The sequence below is a fragment of the Miscanthus floridulus genome, chromosome 11, assembly GCF_019320115.1.
Source record: "Miscanthus floridulus cultivar M001 chromosome 11, ASM1932011v1, whole genome shotgun sequence".
Classification (NCBI taxonomy): domain Eukaryota; kingdom Viridiplantae; phylum Streptophyta; class Magnoliopsida; order Poales; family Poaceae; genus Miscanthus; species Miscanthus floridulus.
The window spans coordinates 72,763,485-72,778,113 of NC_089590.1; positions in this window are offsets into that span (position 1 = coordinate 72,763,485).

A 14,629-nucleotide genomic window follows, 5' to 3' on the forward strand; every position below is an offset into this window, starting at 1 on the left:
ATCCAACACAAAGGCTAACGCCGACTGGACGTAGGGCTATTACTCGATCGAAGATCGAGGGTCCGAACCAGGATAAATCAATTGTCTCTTGCGTTTACCATCGAGTTCTACATACGCTGAAGCTCAAACATACTGCCCCGGGTACCCTCGTGGTAGGCTATCGGTGGTCAAACATCGACAAGCCCATGTGGGGCGGTTACAAGTGTGAAAGAGAGAGGGGGTGAAAAAGACACCCACATGGATTAATCCCTAATTGAGCACTAAATAATAATTCTCAACAGTTCCATCTTCATAAGAAAAATGTTCTCAGTTTAGAAGAAGAGTATTCTAGTTTTAGATTCACAAAATTAGTATCATAATATACATAAAAGTAAATAAATAAATACATAACATAATAAAGACTAATAAAATCTAGATCAAAGCATAAGGAAAAAATAAAACACATAATAAAGAAAAAATTCAAAGAACATCACATGGATACTTTTCAAACATCCTAAAAACACTGAAGAACAGCGCATGTATACTAAGTGAACATCAATAAATACATCATAGAACATCACTAAATACATCATAGAACATCATATATATTACGTGAACATCACTAAATATATCATAGAACACCACATGTGTACTAAGTGGACTTCACAAAAAAAACATCATATAACATCACTAAATATATTATAGAATATCGCTAATATATTACGTGAACATCACTAAATACATCATAGAACATCACTTGTATACTAAGCGAACATCACTAAATACACCATAGAACATCACTAATACATTATACAACATCACATATATATTACGTGAACATCACTAAATACATCATAGAACATCATATGTATATCGTGTGAACATTACAAAAACAACATCACATGTATATTACGTGAATATCGCAAAAAACTTCATAGAACATTACATGTATACCACTGTGAACATAAAACATATCACAGAACATCACATGTATAGCACGTAAAAACATAAACATAAAAAACATGAACATCACAAAAAAACAACATATAACATCATAAAAATAATAAGGAAAAAGAAAATAAAAGAAAAGAAAAAAGAAATAAAAGAAAAGTAAAAATATAAAAATGAAATATAATAAACACATAAAACAGAAAAATAAAATTAAAAAGAATGATGGACTGAAAAGAAAAATAAATAAAAAGAAAAAAGAAAAGAAAGATAAAGAAAGATAAAAATAAAAAACATGAATCATAGAAAACATAATTAGAAAAGAAACAAATAAAATAAAAATGAGAAAAGGAAAGGAAACAAAATAAGAATGAAAAAATAGAAAACAAAAAAAGAAAAAGAAAAGGAAGAATAAATAGATGCAAGGAAATAAAACAATAAAAAGAAAACAAAAGAAAAAACAAAGGAAAGGAAAAATAAATAAGAAAAGAAAAAGAAAAGGAAAAGGAAACATACCTACTCCAGCACGTGGCCTCCCGCCCACTTTCTCGTGTGGCCGCCCGCCCACTTTTCCCGCACGTGGCCTCCCACGTACTGTTCGACACGAGTCTCTGGTCCGACCGTTCGGACCAGATGATTTTCATTCAACGTTTAGGAATTTAAGCAACATCTTGATTTTAGATTTTATCTGCAGGGAATTAGTGCAACCTAAAATGAATAATGGGTCTCAAACCATATATTCCCATTTTTGTAATGGAATGGGCAAAACCCAAATCGAAAAGAAAACTTTGTGTCTTGCTTTCCATCCTCATATTTTTCTGCAGTCTCAAATTTATCTCACGCCACTTACATATCAACTATGGTTTCAACCTTACCTATCTTGTTAGGTTTAGTCATACATCAATAAGTGATGTGGGCTCCCATTGATCTGGGCCTGAGGAGCATCAACACGTGGGTATAACAAGCTTGTCCAAATTTACAAGGGCACTCTAGCAAGTAATATCAGAGCCCATGATTAGAAAAAAACTAAAAAAATTCTCAGGGTACCACAATGACGGAGGAGCCCATAAACATCTCTGGAGGGTCAACTCATATGGGTTGTGTGTGACATAGAGAGTTGCACTCGGCAATTAGGTCTGAGGTTTAGTCCTACATCACTAATTGATGTTGGAAAAGCACAACATATAAGACATGACAATCCTCACCTATCATCTTTTGGGTTGAGTTAGGCCCAATGTCTTGGTTTGTTGTGGGTTTTAGTGGACTGAGTTAGAGGTGCTAGCTCATTGGTGTAGCGAGTTGGGATGGATCCGCTGCACACTCTAACAAAACTAAAAAGTTTCAAATAACAAGTTGTGTGACTATGCTAAATAGGTGTTTGGATCCAGAGACTTAAAAATTAGTCCCTATCACATCGAATGTTTGGATGCTAGTCAAAATTATTAAACATAGACTGATTACAAAACTAAATGCATAAATAAAGCATAATTCGCGAGACAAATGTATTAAGCCTAATTAATCCATAATTAGCACATGCATCACATGGACAAATTATGGACTAATTAGACTTAATAGATTCGTCTTGCGAATTAGTCTTCATTTGTACAATTAGTTTTGTAATCAGTTTATGTTTAATACTCCTAATTAGTATCAAATATCTGATATGACGGGAACTAAAATTTAGTTCATGAATCCGAACGGGGATTAAATTTCTTTGGAGAGCAGAACATATGTTGACAAGTGTTGTAGGTATTTACTAGACAATATGGCTTACATGCATGATATCGTTTCTTGCGTGTACCAACATTTTTTTGCAGGTTCTATTCGGATGAGCACAATGGCTAAAATTGTTACTGTTTTGAATGCAGCTACAATGATTTGATGATATGAAGGAGAATTTTAAGTCTGCCGAGCATTGGTAAATGGCCACAATGTGTTTCATTTCTTCCATTGAATGGTCGTTAGTGTTAGGAACTTAGGATTAGGTTTTGAGTTGGAACTTTGTTCGGTAGACTCAAGACTCAAGAGGGATGAAACTGGATTTTTTTCTCTATTATCGAAAAACTATCTAGGTCCACCTTATAGTTAACAAGACTTTTGTTAAGGCTGAAAACGGCCCAGGGTAGATTGGTACAATGAGGTTTTTAAAGATCTTCAATTAGTGCGGTAGTATTGTCTTGTCGTTCCACTACGGAAGTTCTTTGTTTTAAGATATATGCTTGTGCGTTTCACTAGCGTCACGACCTTTTGTCCACGTCTACAACGACAGCACATGGCTTACACAGCTTAGATCAACATATTCAGAAATCTACAAATCTAATTACATAGAAAATACAAAACCCTTCATGATCTTTATCACCTATATCATATAGTTTAAGCAGATTTATTATTTTTAAAATATAATAAAAAGCTAATAAATGATTTTGCATTAGAAATCCTAAACTATTTGCAAATTCATTCAGGCCTTCTCTATTTTTTCTTTAGTTATTTATCAACTAATTCCCAAAATGAACCGTGGTATGTTTAAAAAAAGAATACGCCACATTTATATCATGGTCAGGGATGGTTATGTTGTTATGCTGCAATGTTTAGCTGTATGAATAATAAGCATCTTTTCAATATTTGAGAACATGTTATGAAATCATTTGTTTTTTAATCATTGTGCACCAATCATCCAAATCAACAGCAGGCAAGCGGCTAGGAGCGCTTTTCATACATATTTTATAGCTGAACAATTAGTTGTTTGGGACATTTTTGTGATTTTAGTTATCGGTACTATACTATTGTGAACTATATTTTGGACCTATGGTATGGATTGGATTTTGTTTCGGATGTGGTAATACCCAAGTTTAAACTCTTGGCTCTGCCACTGCGTTGGATGATCATGTTTATCCAATTTAAACTTCGGTACATACTTTTGTTGGTTGCTTTGGCCCTGTGAGTTCACTAATTCTACAACTTTCATAAAAAACTGACTTTCCTTAAGGCAACATCCATACTACTCCTTGGGCGACTTGGTGTTGGTCCATAAGATGTTACCCAGTTGACAATATTTTTGTTCCCGTTGCAACGCACGGGCATAGATATAGTCTATTCAAAAGATTCCAAATTTTCATAGGAAAATCAAAGCTAAAAGCATATTTATAATCGTAAAAAATACACATCGGCTTGCAAAATGTGGCATTAAACAGCTTCAAGGAGACCCAATCTGCACTTGACTTAATTGTCCATCATCCAATAGTATCTCCACTATGTCTTATCAATGCAACAAAAAAATGACAGCATTGACGCCAACATTTTAACGAGGGGCTTCGCCTTCGACTTTGATGTCGTGAATACTGCCCATGCCAACAGCGAGGGACTTCTCCGCCGACTTCAAAGATGTGTCATGATCACCTACAACTACATCGCCCACATTGACTACTCCGCCTACTTCAACTACTTTGGTGGAGGCTCTAGTTAAGAACAGAAGCTATCAAGATCTCAAGGCCATGCGAAAGAACAATTAGCAAACGCGAAGTCACAAAGGCTTGAGCGAAATTTTCTGCTGAGGGCAAGCCGATGGAGAAAGTGTCCCATGACGATTGTATATATTAGAGTCATGTGCGAGCTCTTTTCCCTAGGCCCTTTTTCCCACAAGGGTTTTTGGGATGGTTTTTTTTTGCGAGGCACACACGTGTAGGTTGCAAAGGGCGATCCTCGCAATCGTGTCCGAATTGTAATTGGGCCACATTTAGTTGTATTAAGCTATTGGGTCTTATACCTCGGACCAAAACCAAATAGCTAAGGAGATACTTTTGGGGGTGTATTTGTAGTGTTTAGGACATGGTTGTAATTTGTAGAAACCCATTTGTACTTATAAACCCACTTGGGGGAAGGGATGAGAACCTCCACCTCCCACCTCTCCTACAAAAGGGGTGAAGGATAAGGTGGAGACGAACTTTGGCCCATCACCCATTTGCTCAATCCCTCTCTGTCTCTCTATCTCCTCTCTCCTATTTGGTCTAGGACCAACAAGATCCAAAGCATTAGAAGGGGTTTGTTCTTTTCATTTAAAAATAGTTAACCTAAGAAAAACTAAACAACAACAAGAAACAAATAATAATGCCACTGTAGGAGTGTAGGTGAAAATTTTGGACTACAAATTAATTAAACAACAAAAGACAAAAAAAAAGATTTGTTGGGTAAAATATTGTAATAAAGTTGGATAAACAAAAAAATAATGGTAGAGTTTAGTCCATTGATCAAGTTAATTATTTCAGAAAAACGAATAAATTCTAAGCTAACTTAAACATATATCATTAGACTAGTCACTACAACATTAAATTAGAAAGGACATAGAGGAATAATAATCAAATTAGCATACAGAATAAATAAAGCTTAATAGAACTTTCAAAGTGATGTAGAAACTTAATAGACTCTTGTGCCTGTGTGAAAAAAGAGATTGGTTGCAGTTACAATGGTGGCACTCTATCACCTTCCTTGTCAGAGGCACATGGCTCTCGATGATCTGTTGTAGTAACAGTTGCCTATTCGTTGTTAGACTTAGACGACGAGAGCATGACAAGACAATTTGCATGGTCCTCCTCCTCTCCTAATGTGCATTGCTCCGGCGACACCACCTTGTAAGGATTCTCCACAAAGAGCATGATCTGTTTCCTTTTGACCATGCAGCTACAACTGGCGGATCCTCCTCGCCATCGATGTCAAGGGAGCAGATGATGAACGCCGTGAGCCCAACCCATGCACCTCATCTTCTTCTCCCTCGTCCTGCAAGTTGTGTTTCCCATGTTGAAGAAAAAGCTCCAAACTCCTTCCTGCAGTTTTTGCATAGCTCCTAATCAACATGTTCAGATTCGCTCGGAGCATGTACTCGTGAGCCGCCAAAGTTCCCACTGCGTCCCACTGATCTGCCCCCGAGCATTGCTGCAGACGTCTCTTCGCCGAGCGAGTCGCCGAGTGAAGCTCAAGGGTGGAGGAGAGTGAAAGGATCTATGCATGGCTAGAGGAGGGTGAATAGACTAATTAAATTTTGAACAAGCGAGCAACTAGAACTACCACCTAGCAACTAGAGAGCTAAAAGAGAGCAACAACTCCACTACTCACTAGTGCTAGGCTACCAACTAAACAAGCTAGGAGCAAGGTAACAAAGTTACTAAAAAGAGAACTAGGCTACACTAGCACAACACAAGCACAAGATATGAATTATAATTGCATGTGCTGAGAGAACGGACCAAGGAACGCAAGTGACACAATGGATTTTTTCCCGAGGTTCGATTGCTTGCCGGCAACCGACATCCCCGTTGAGGTGGATCCAAGGTGAAGGGACCGTCACGCCTAAGAGGGGGGTGAATTAGGCAACTTAAAATTCTAACTCTAAACTATGGCCTCTTTTTCTAACCCTAGCAAGACCTATGCAATAGATAAGCTATCTAGATGTGCAACTATGGTTTTGCTAGTGTGTTGCTATCTCTACCACAAACGTTATAAAGTAATCAATGTAAATGCGGAAGCTAAAGAGCAAGGTAGAGATATGCAAACTCCTGTCGACGACTCTGGTATTTTTACTGAGGTATCGAGAAGCGCGCAAGCTTCCCCCTAGTCCTCGTTGGAGCCCCTCGCAAGGAATCCCTCGCAAGGGCCAAGCTCCCGGTCGGGTAACTCCGTGGATAGCCTTGGGCCTTCCCCACGCGCAAGTGGGTCTCCGATGTGCCTCTCGGCAAGCCTCTCCTAGATGCTCTCCGCCGTCTTCACTATCAAGCTTCCGGCCGAAACGCCGCGGGCCTTGTTCCCTCCGATACACGGTGGCAGCCACACCACAAATGCGGTTGGTGTGATCTCACAAGACTTCAAGCCCCTCCGATGTACAACACTTGTGCTCACAAGCACGGGTGGCAAGAGGTATGCAAACCTCACTAAACACTAGGCAAATACCTAGAGCAAGCGCATGAGCGGTGGTCTAATCAACCTAAGCACTTCGCAAAGCACTTATGCTAATCACCTAATAAAACACTAAGCACTATGCATGTGGAGATCACTAAAATGGTGTATCAACACCCTTGGTATGTTTCCTCAGCTCCACACTCCTCAAATGGCCGGTTGGGGGTCTATTTATAAGCCCCACTGAGAAAGTAGCCATTGGGATCGAATTCCCGTGAAACTGCTACTGACCGGACGCTGAATCGTCCTGACCGGACACGTTTGGTCGTCCCGACCGTTGAGCTGGCAATTTACTGATCGGACGCTGGCCAGCGTCCGGTTGCCTGCCACTGGACGTGTCTGGTCATAGATTTGCCACTCTGGAACCTTACTGTAATCGATCAGACGCTACGTTCCTGCGTCCGGTCGGTTGCCGCCAGCGTCCGGTCCTCGCGTCCGGTCGCTTGTCTGCCGAGCCACCGGTCCAGCGTCCGGTCATGCTTCCAGCGTCCGGTCCTTGCGTCCGGTCACATCTACGAGCTCGTTTCTTTGTGATCTTGCGTACGGCTTGGTTCCTATCTTCATGCTTGGACTTTGCTTGATATCTTAGGTCTTTTCTTGTGCTCCTAAGGTCTTGCTTAAGGTGTTGATCATCGGATCATCACGTCGCCTTTGTCCAAGTCACGTCTTGCACCCTGTTGGACTACAAAACAAACACTTGCAAATTGATTAGTCTAGTTTGGTTGTGTTGGTCATCAAACACCAAAATCCAAAGTAAATGGGCCTAGGGTCTATTTTCCTTACAATCTCCCCCTTTTTGGTGATTGATGACAACACGACCAAAGCAAGCAAATGATAGAGATTTTGAAATTTAAAAACTACCTACTTGCTAGGATGCAATGCAAAGGGCAAGGTTATATGATGCTAGGATGCAATGCAAAGGGCAAGGTTATATGATGCTAGAAAATCCTACTTAGATACCAATCGAAGACCATCTTGCCCTTACAAAAATCCCTGTGTCATTATGGATTCCTACAAATTTTACCATTACTTAGTCTAATCCATAATCCACTTTCCTCCCTTTCTTGGACCATTACCACTTTTAGACATCAACTTGATGCTTGCCTTTGGTCCTTCAAATTCTCCCCCTTTGGCATCAAACACCGAAAAGGAAGACATTAGTAGCACAAGGGAGGGTCAAATTTCATGATCCTTTGTGTATAGAATGAAGTGGATCACAAAATTTAACTCTCACATTATATAGACTAAGCTCCCCTTAAATGTATGCATACATATGGTAGAAAGCAAAGCATATGCATAATTAGCAATTCATTGCATAAGAGAGTTTAATCTATATAATGCATAGAGAAAGCATATAAATATGAAATGAGATCAACATGATGATGCTAATTAAAGAATGATGCTGAACTCCAGGGACTCCAATTTCCTTACAATGAGACTACTACACATGAGATAAGTTTGAAAAAATTGATACCATTTGAAAAAGTGTTAGTCTCAAAGCATCCAAGTTGTAGATTAAGCTCCCCCTAAATTTGTGCACACAAGTGTTGAATACTTGTAAAATTTGTGCACATTGATTTGAGTATCAAAATACCACTTGAAAAATGATATTTGGGAGAGATTATCTACAATTTGGACTTTGGCACATATTAGATAGTTAATTGTAAAACAAGCTATGTGTCGTGCTCCTAAACAATTTTAAACCATGTAGGTTTGCTTCAAGGGTTGATAATGAAACCGAGCAAGCCTACCATATGATATACCTATTGAATGCATGACAAAATATTTAAGCATGTAAATGCAAACATTAGGCATAAAAGATAACTAGATGCTTTAAGAGTATACCAATTGAAAGGCAATACCAATTGAAACAAATGCTAATTGAAAGTAATGACATCTAGTTACCTAACATGGGAAGGGGAATTTGGGTCTATAGTATTCACTAACCTACTTGGCAATGACTTTGTCCATCATGATGCACCCCATGTAATGCACCCAAACTTTGCCAAGTCTCCAAATTCCCCGAAGTCCGACGGACTTCTCACTTCCCTTTTGGGATCCAAACCTTCTTGGTGCTCTTCATGTTGGAAATGATTTCCTTTGGCACCCAAAAGCGTTTGACCCCATTGTTGGCTTGCTTGTTCACCTTGATGGCCACCACCTTGTCATTTTTCTTCTTCTTCAAGAGATAAGGTGTGGAGGCCTTCTTGTCCACCTTATTGGTGTAGGTGTTGGAGAGCTTGTTTGTTTGCTTTTTCTCCTTCTTTGCTCCTCCCCCATTCTTCACCTTGCACTCATAGGACTTGTGACCTTCCTTGTGGCACACGTAACAAACCACGGTTTGTCCTTCATCAAGCTTCTTCACTCCCTTGATGGTGTTATCTTGATAAAGTTGGGTTTGCTTCGCCTTGCCTTTTACTTGAATCAAGTCCTTGGTGAGGCGAGCTACTTCTTGCTTGAGTTGCTCATTTTCCTTTGCAACCTCTTGTGTGCATGTATCTACAATAACTTTCTCAACACAAACTTGGTTGCACAAAGGTGAGTCTAAACATAAATCATTACAAGAAGTAGAGGCATCCCTTTTTGACATGTTAAAGATAGAACTTTTCTTTTTAGATGCCTTGGTGGGGTTTGTGCTAACGGCTTCGAGATTAGCAACTTTATTAGTTAGCTCATCACAATGTTTGCACATGATTTCTATTTTAGCAAGCAAACTATTATAAGCTTCTTGTGAGCTAGCTAACTTTTCTTTTAATTTTTCATTTTTCTTTAAAAGTTGCTCATCATTGATTGTGCATGCATTTGTTGTTGCACTAGCCTCAAGTTGCTCAATTTTAGTGGATAGTTCAACATTGAGATTTTCAAAGTTTTTATATTGTTCAAGCAAATTTTTGTATGCTTCTTGTGAACTACCTAGCTCTTCTTTTAAATTTTTGAGCTTCTTTTGTTGACTAGTGCAAACTTTAGCATATTTAAGATTTTGTTGCACAATTGTATTATAAGAAGGCAAATCATCATCACTATCGCTCTCACTAGAGGATGAGCTTTCATTACCTCGTGCCATAAGGCACACACGAGAAGAGCTTGATGATGAGTGCTTGCACCCTTGCCTCTTGTGATGGTCTTCTTCACTTGAAGAATCATCCCATGACCTTATTGATGTGAGGGCTTTGTTTTTGCACGCCTTCTTCTTTGCCTTGGGTGTGGGCTTGTTTGGACAAACTTCCACAAAGTGCCCCATCTCGCCGCATCCGTAGCATCCTATCTTTCTTTGCTCATTTCTTTGATTGGTGAAAATGAGATCTTGAATTTGGATGGGCACACCCTTGACATTGAGCCTTTGGATCATCTTCTCCACCTTGTTGATTAATTTGATTGATTCTTCATCAAGGTCGGAGGTGGAGGAGGAAGATTGATCATCATCACTTGATTCTTGTTCATCATCATCATCATCCTCATCTTCTTCTTCTTCACTTGAGGAGCTTGAGCTTGAGCTTGACTCAACTTTCTTGCCCTTCATCTTTTTCTTCTCACTACAAGCGAGAGCTTTGCCTTTGCTTGATGAAGATACTTCTCCTTGACCCATCTTACGTGACATTTCAAATGCCACTAGCTTGCCAATGACAATGCCCGGGGTCATGGTGCTCAAGTTCTCCATGTTGTGAAGGATGGTGATGATGCTTGCATATTTCTTTTGTGGTAGAACGGAGATGATCTTCCTCATGATGTCCGCATCATCTAGCTTTAATAATCCTATTGAATGGAGCTCATTGATAATTAGATTCAATCGAGAATACATATCACGAACAAGCTCATCATCATTCATAGCAAAGGAATCATAATTTTGCTTAGCTAGATAATGTTTTTGCTCACGGACATTACTTGTGCCGTCATGGAGCTCTTGAAGTTTTAACCAAATTTCATGTGCCGTATTTAAGATGAACACTTGGTTAAACACATCCATGTTAAATGATTCAAACAAGCAATTCTTAGCTCTAGCATTAAAATACATTTCTTTTTCGTCACTCTTTGTGGGCTTTTCGGGATTCTTAATGAGTTTCATTCCATCACGAGTGACTCTCTATACACCTAAATCAACCGCCTCAAGGTGGCAAGCCATTCTAGCCTTATAGTAGAGGAAGTTAGTGCCATCAAATTGTGGAGGCCTAGCGGTATCCATTCCAACCACTCTACAATAGCGTCGGCTCAACGGCGGTTAAGCCAAGGGTCCAAATATGAGCCAACCAGCTCTGATACCAATTGAAGGGACCGTGACGCCTAAGAGGGGGGGTGAATTAGGCAACTTAAAATTCTAACTCTAAATTATGGCCTCTTTTTCTAACCCTAGCAAGACCTATGCAATAGATAAGCTATCTAGATGTGCAACTATGGTTTTGCTAGTGTGTTGCTATCTCTACCGCAAACGTTGTAAAGTAATCAATGTAAATGCGGAAGCTAAAGAGCAAGGTAGAGATATGCAAACTCCCATCGATGACTCCGGTATTTTTACCGAGGTATCGAGAAGCGCGCAAGCTTCCCCCTAGTCCTCGTTGGAGCCCCTCGCAAGGAATCCCTCGCAAGGGCCAAGCTCCTGGTCGGGTAACTCCGTGGATAGTCTCGGGCCTTCCCCACGCGCAAGTGGGTCTCCGATGTGCCTCTCGGCAAGCCTCTCCTGGATGCTCCCCGCCGTCTTCATTATCAAGCTTCCGGTCGAAACGCCGCGGGCCTTGTTCCCTCCGGTACACGGTGGTGGCCACACCACCAACGCGGTTGGTGTGATCTCACAAGACTTCAAGCCCCTCCGATGTACAACACTTGTGCTCGCAAGCACGGGGTGGCAAGAGGTATGCAAACCTCACTAAACACTAGGCAAATACCTAGAGCAAGCGCATGAGCGGTGGTCTAATCAACCTAAGCACTTCGCAAAGCACTTATGCTAATCACCTAATAAAACACTAAGCACTATGCATGTGGAGATCACTAAAATGGTGTATCAACACCCTTGGTATGTTTCCTCAGCTCCACACTCCTCAAATGGCCAGTTGGGGGTCTATTTATAAGCCCCACTGAGAAAGTAGCCGTTGGGGTCGAATTCCCGTGAAACTGCTACTGACCGGACGCTGAATCGTTCTGACCGGACGTGTCCGGTCGTCCCGACCATTGAGCTGGCAATTTACTGATCGGACACTGGCCAGCGTCCGGTCGCCTGCCACCGGACGCGTCCGGTCACAGATTTGCCGCTCTAGAACCTTACTGTAATCGATCGGACGCTGCATTCCTACATCCGGTCGGTTGCCACCAGCGTCCGGTCCTCGTGTCCGGTCGCCTATCTGCCGAGCCACCGGTCCAGCGTCCGGTCGCGCTTCCAGCGTCCGGTCCTTGCGTCCGGTCGTATCTGCAAGCTCGTTTCTTCGTGATCTTGCGTACGGCTTGGTTCCTATCTTCATGCTTGGATTTTGCTTGATATCTTGGGTCTTTTCTTATGCTCCTAAGGTCTTGCTTAAGGTGTTGATCATCGGATCATCACGTCGCCTTCGTCCAAGTCACGTCTTGCACCCTGTTGGACTACAAAACAAACACTTGCAAATTGATTAGTCCAGTTTGGTTGTGTTGGTCATCAAACACCAAAATCCAAAGTAAATGGGCCTAGGGTCTATTTTCCTTACACAAGGTTCACCATACATAGAAGACGGTAGATCACTATGGACCTCTCCAAACCTCGATTGATTTCACTAGAGTTACACTTTGCGAATCTCCCATGGGCATGAGTACAAAGCCCCTCACAATAGCCAATGACCGGAGGCGGCAACAATCACCGAGAGAGCACCTTCCATGGTCCACCACAAGCACTAAATCGGCTAGGTGACAGCAATCACCAAGAGTAACAAGAAATCCCGAGTCAGAAAGACCACTTAGTGCCACCAAGTGCAAAATCTCATATGCAATGCACTAGGTCACTCCAATCCTCTCACAAAGATGAACACCAAGTCAAGAGAGGAGTTGGGAGAGTACGTGTTTCTCAGCTCTAGAGTATGTGCACAAGTGTTGGGGTTGCAAGAGGGAGACCAAGGTCTGCCACAAGGGCTATTTATAAGTCCATCAACAAAACCAACCGTTACCCCTTTTACACACAGTCTGCGGGTGCACCGGACCTGTCCGGTGGCACACTGGACCTGTGCATCGGACTCACCAACGACTAGTTTCAAACGGGCGAAAACATAGTCGTTACCCTTTGTCAGACATCCCGAACATGTCATGTGTGTGTCAGCTCGAGAAGTCCCAAAAACACCGTCTTTGGAACCCCAATCCGGTGTGGCTTCTGGTGCCACACCGGACACGTCTGCCGAGTTCAACGCCTGAAAACCCAGAAGACATCCTCCTTGGATGTCCAGTCTGGTGGGGTGGAGTCCGGTGCACACCGGACTTGCTTGTGTGCCCCCTCAACGAATAGCAGTGAACAACCAGTCCACTCGTGTTCGGTGCACCGGTCCGGTGGTGCCTCGGACACGTCCGGTGCCTGCACAATTCATGTAAACAATATTAACTTACTTTTATTGTCACCCAACTTTGTAACTCTGTGGTGCAGAGAGAACATCTTTTGATTTTTTTTTTAAAGCCAAGGCAGGAGCCCTGCCAATGCATTAAGGAGAAAACGAACAAGACTGGAGTGATAAGTTGCAGGTTATGCCATACTAACCTGAATTATAGTCAGTGAGAGAACCAAAAGCCACTATAGAAAAAGAAGAAAGAAGACGAAAAAAAATTGTAATGCTTGGGTTAGGTTGTCCATCCGTCCGGACGCCACTTTCCCGAGCCTGCGCACTACCGGCCCAATAGGTCTACCTGCTCTTTACGCCTTCTCCATCTCTATCTCAAAAATATCTCCCAGCTCTGCGCTCGTCTGTCGTGGGCCGTGCAGCCGCCCCACTCCGCCTCGCCGCCGCGGCCATCCTCTCCACGGGCTCTCGACCTGCGCCGCAGCGCGCCGCCCCACTCATTCTCGCCGCCATGGCCATCCCTCGCTGCATGCCCCATCCTACACTATGTTGCACTCACACGCTAGCCCGTTGCGGCCATCCACCACTGCGCCCCACTCCGCGCTCGCCGTTGCGGCCACGGCATGCACCGCGCCACCACCATCCCGGCGCCACCAGGAGAAGGTAGTCGCCGACCGGGACATCGTCTCCCGTGGGCAGACGAAGACGCCACAACAGGAAGAAGCGCATGTTGCAAAAGTACGTTTCAAGTGTTTCAGATGTTTCAGAGGTATGTTGCAAGTGTTTCATATATGGATGTTGCAAAAGTAGATCCAGATGTTGCACATGTTGCAATGGCTATACACTTATGTTGCAAGCATTTGTTCGAAATATTTCATCTGTCTTAGATGTATGTTGCAAGTGTTTTATTTGAATATTGCATATATTTCACACATATGTGGCAAGCGTATGTTCCAAATATTTTAGCTGTTTCAGACATATGTTGCAGCAAGTGTTTCATGTTTCAAGTGTTGGATGGGATGGCCGGAGTCACGCGGCGCACATCCGTAGGCGGGGGTGCTAGCGCGATACGAAGCAGGCGTGGGAAGCGGGTGCAGGTGCAGGTGGTGCCCGCTGTGCGATAGAGCGGAAGCGGACGGTCCCCGTATGCGAGCAGACGGTACGGGCAGAGCGAGGTGTTTGGGCGATGCGAGCGTAGGGAAACGGAGATGGCGCCGGAAAGGCGTGGGCTCGGGACGTCCGAGCGCCAGCATCCCGAAAATAAA